This window comes from Ischnura elegans, chromosome 3 (assembly GCF_921293095.1).
Source record: "Ischnura elegans chromosome 3, ioIscEleg1.1, whole genome shotgun sequence".
Lineage (NCBI taxonomy): Eukaryota > Metazoa > Arthropoda > Insecta > Odonata > Coenagrionidae > Ischnura > Ischnura elegans.
The window spans coordinates 41,071,679-41,076,885 of NC_060248.1; the positions used below are offsets into that span (position 1 = coordinate 41,071,679).

The following is a 5,207-nucleotide window of genomic DNA, read 5'->3' on the forward strand; positions in this document are numbered from 1 at the left end:
TTTTACGTATCTCTTCAAAATGAAACAATGGATATCACGATCAAAGAAAGGATATATCAGTGAGAAAAGAAAGGGCAAATTATGAAGTATGCTTAACTGTAAAATTGTGGTAAAGCAGAAGAACAGTTCAAACTTCATGCTGATTTACAGCGATATTTTCGCAATGGCAATAATTTCCAGATTTATGTTATAAATTAGCGAAATCGCAGTATCATATGCCGAGTATGGTTAATAGGTTTCTTGACGGGAAGAAGCTTCTGACTACTGTGAAATTTGAATCTGAAAGACTAATTACATTTACGGTACTGATCAATTTGTGTCTAATTTTGAATGTGTAGATGATGAGGAGCTCTGGCATCGGTTACTCTTTATTAAGGTAGAGACGCCGTATTGGTAGTACGAGGAGCGTGTGGTTCCGAAGAAGAAGAAGGTCGTTTTTTCCAAAGACTTATCAGCGACAGTTGTCATGATCTCGTCGGATCAGTAGGTCGAAGATACTTCATTCTTAAAGTGAGACAAAAGCATTTCCAGCTTCATGCGGATTTATAGTTCTTACTATGCTGACATTTATATTTATTATTCTGATTTAAACACGTACATACTTACCTTTTATTAGTACGATATCAACAGGCGGATTCCTTCGCGTAAAGAAAGAGGGAACATAAACCTCCCATCAAATTTGATTTTGAATTACTTGATGAAAGAAACTTCCAGAAATGTCACGTAACTTTAGGCTGAAGAAAATTTATTTTTCTCAATGACCGTGTTTTTAGCCGCAATGTTTAAATCTCTAACCATCTATCAGCAAAGCATTAATCACACTAAAAACTTCCAAGAGTAAAACACTAATGAAGAAAATGTATTCATGTGGTAATTAAAGTTGGATGCTAGATGAATTTGAAAGTAATAAATAATTTTAAGAAGAGAGTCGGGGAAATAATTAGTTGGTGGAAGAAGAGGGAATGGTTGTGACGAACCTCATAGTCCTGTTCAACAATGCCTTCTCTTCATTGAGTGAGAACCAAACCGCCTGGACTATGGCGTGGTGGCACGCCATTCTCTGTTCTCAGCCTAGCCTTTATTCTTCCACAGCATCCGCAACGCCTTTTCCACTTCCCCTGGCTGGTACTTTTGTTTCTGGGCCTGATCGTTCAAATGGTGCCCAGGTGCACGATGGTTCCAAGCCACGAGACTCCACTCCGCCTTTTGAGGGAGAGGAGGGTGCGGTTGTGTGATGTTTTTTTTTCCAGATATTCGACAACAACAGATATTCCCTACTTCAACCTCTCGGCCTTAAACTTGTACGCCGTAGGAATCGAGCCCTCTGATCGAAAAAACATGCAAGAGTAGAGGAAAAAATACCATAGTAATACCGTGTGAAATGTATTATTTACACGAAAATGGCTTCACTCCAGGGAAGCATATTTGGTGAAATGTTCAACTTAAAGGTCACTATTTATACAACATAGTAATTTATTTAATACCACACCACCGAAAACCGCGTTCTTTGGCCTTTAAATCTCAATTTAACATAGCAATTACAAATACACGAGCATCCCTGGCCTTAGTAAAGGAAACCTCCTTAGGCGGGATTCGAACCCGCGACCTTCGGTTAGGCAGGCGAGGACTGTACCCCGCCGCCACCACCGAGACCGACAAAAAAAAATTCCCGTACCGGGAATCGAACCCGGGCCTCCCGGGTGAGAGCCGGGTATCCTAACCACTAGACAATACGGGAGATGAGGAAAGATAGAAAGAGGGATAATAGCAGCTAAGGAGGAAATAGTTTTACCAGTAAGTGCACTGTTAGGCTAAGTTTAATGTCTAAGAGGGTAAAAGTGCAAGAAAAGGTTGATAAGCGAAGGTCAGGCGTCTTATTAGGAAAGTAAATTACAAGTGTCCGGATGGTTTACAGTAGTCCGCAATGGTATTGTCGACTATGATAAAAGATGTGGGCTACAAAATTCTATCCATACCACAAAGGAACTCCGCGTAGCTGATAACCGCTTTAGTATATAATGAACTGAGTTAGGAGCAGCAACTAATAAGACAGGAGTTATTACATTAAGACACGAATAATTTTCAAAAATGAGATAACGTCATTTGAAATGATCAGAGCCAAGCTGAAGAAAATAATCCTGTCACCAATATACCCCTTATTGGCTACCTAAAAACGAAAAGGTGTTTTACAGTAGCTAGTCCGTACTTTAAAATTATAAACATTGCTCCTCCATCTCACGCTTGATAATTCCATTCACGCAAATGGAAACAGGATTGAGGATGTAGCCTTTCATGCAGATTGATTCGTTCCTTCCAGAATAGCAACAGAAAATAAGAAAATTAAGCTCTAAGTACTTTTAGTTAATTTTTTCATCCGAAACTACAGGAATGCTGATACAATTAAAATCTCTGCAGGTAAATCATAAACATGGCATCCGCAATAATTTTCTGAAATTGAGGTAAGGGTACATGTGCATTATTTTATTAAAATTTCAAAGCATTCAACACTATACAAACATAGGAACAAGTGTACATACTACCCTCTTTACCCCTTTTTTCGTCAAAAAAACACAAAACCATTCTCTTCGTATCCATTTTTCAGAAGTTCTTGATCATGGAGGGGCATCAACAAACGAATCTCTGTCACTCATAAACGGGCCATTGGAAATGCCTCACTCATTAAGCGCATTCCGGAATGTTCACCATGGGTAGGAAAAAAAAGTAACGAAAGACCTATCGCTGGCATCTCCACTAATGACAAGAGGGTGAGAGGGACTTTATCCCTGGATACTTCCGTTTCTCCGAGTTTCAACCGCCGAAGAATCCGTGAAAAAATGCGAGACAGAAGAGCAGAGAGACTTTCTCCAGCGGGGGCTAACCCTTTGTGCAAGTCTACACGTGATTACGAACATTCGCAAAGGAAAAAAAAAACTTCCTGCCTTTATTCCCGTAATTCCTGCGAGTTTTCACTGCGAGACACGGGCGTTAAATGAAATGATAGTTGGAAGATGAAGTGTTTTTTTTTATATGATTTGCTGGACCGATGTACACTTTCTAGTAGAAAACTGATCGATTGAATGACTTCAAAGACAATAGTTTCCGAAGGATTTATGTGTACTATATTTTTATATTTGTAGCGGGACCTAAGCGTGACAATGGTCAAGGACCTATAATATTTCATTTTTTATTGGTTGAAGACGTCAAAGAAGAAAATTTGGATGGCGAAGAAGGCCAATAGATATTTTGGAGGCATTAAAAGATATTATATCTCTTCATTTACTGCACTTACTACAAATTCGAAGGATTTCAATTGGTTTGCTAATTTTATTAAATTCAAATGTAACCTAGTCAAAGAATAATTCATCGCATATTCCTGAATGAATTTAAATAGTCATTATTCCTTTAGATCCAATTTGCAGACATTACTCAATCACCATCTCGGGAATAATTTGGCGAGGAATTTTGGGATAGTAACAATTGGGATCCAGAGCTACAATTAAGTATTTTGTAATAAAAAACGTATAAGTTGTAATATAAAATTAATTAAAACAGGTAATAAAATAATTAGTTAAGAGCGCCATACATTATTATAACAGTAGTCTATAGGGGCAACCGGTAGATATGAAAAATTACATCTGAAAATTCAGCTACCTTGTGATTCCAATTTCGTGAGTAAAAATATTAACTACTTAATTTCGATCTCGCATTGCATTTTCCCAAGATCTTCTAGCATTTTCAGCGCCAATTTAGACCTATTTTAATTTGGAGGCAATTGATGAGCCAGGTGTTAAATTGATCACGTACTTACCAGAAAATATAACCACTCCATTTACAGAGATTTAGAAATGCATAGTAAGCAAAACCACAGACATTTTTCGCCCCATTAGCCATTACATTGGTCAGGTAACCGGTGAGAGGAATAAGAGGGTAGAAAGATGGGAATTCGAGATAAAAAGTAGCTTTGGGAGAGCCTCAAAAAGTGGCTCAAATGCGGCGTACGTGAGTCAGTCCGCTGCGTGGCCTACCGTTCTGTCTCCCTCTCCCGTTACTCGCGGCTCCGTGATCCGCGAGACAAAAGACGACGGAGGAGACGCAGAGAAGGGGAGGCCTAGCCGCGCGGTGTGGGAACTGGGGTGCGGCGATGGCACCGACCAGATAGCATGCCGCTGGCTCTTGAATCGGATTGAGTGTGTTGCAGGGGAATGCTGAAGAGAGGCTGGGCGGGAGATGACGGTGGAGGTAAGTACGAGGAGAGGGGGTGGAGTGGAGCATTAGATTAGGAATGAGGAGTAATTGGGCTAAAGTATAAAAATAATAGTAGCATGAATAAATATCACTGAGTAATTTAGCAGGAATCACGTAACTACGTTCAATAAATACGTGATAGAAATGGAGTTATGGTGTCAGAGATATCGGTAACTGCTAATTTAAATTTAAAAACGAAGATTTCCGTGGCGAAAGTTTGATCTCTGCATTTTTCTCGGGTTATCTTTCTCGTCAGTTGGCTTGTGGGCAACAGTTTCTCTGGTATTCCAGCGAAACTACGGTCTACAATCCAACTGACGCGGAAAAAAACCCGAGAAAATACTAATTCAAAAATATCTTGTGAAAGACAACTGACACCAGGAAATCATTAATAGCTAGTGGTAAATTGCTGCTGGTCATAACTTAAAACTGGTTGCAAGTGCGGGGTATTATAAAGGTTCGGATATCATTCATAACCGAATATTTTATTTCAAAAGAGGACAGATAATTGCCTCAAAAGGAAACTCAAGTGGATTTCCAATAATTGAAACTGGTAAGTAGTGTTACAGAGGCAAAACGCAAGTTCAATCAATGTTGCAGCGGCTTTTAAAAGTTATGCTTTTTATTATATTGTAAAATATATTTTACCAGTCAAGATAAGTTGACATGCTAGTGTATTTGCGTATCTCGCTTTTAATATTGAAATTCCCTCTTCATTTACCAATGAGACCTAATTTATCACATCCCATCCTTGACTGCAACATGCCCAAAACATCAACGAAAACAACAACGCTAGGTACCCAAAATCATATCTAAATGTAGGAAAACGCTAAAATAGGTCAACAATAGAGTAACTATTTGAAGAAGAGGAAGACTGGCACAGATGTGAAGGATTGAAAAAATAATTCGGCGGCGGATATTCATCTTGAAGGCGTAGGTAATGCACAGGTAGGGTGGTAAAG

General features: G+C 39.1%; 1 non-coding gene across 1 annotated transcript; it reads right to left on the reverse strand.

Annotated features, from left to right (window-relative positions):
* Nucleotides 1–1,666: 1,666 nt before the first annotated feature.
* On the reverse strand, nucleotides 1,667–1,738 carry Trnae-cuc. The gene has a single exon. It is a non-coding gene; the product is annotated as a tRNA-Glu (tRNA).
* Nucleotides 1,739–5,207: the final 3,469 nt, after the last annotated feature.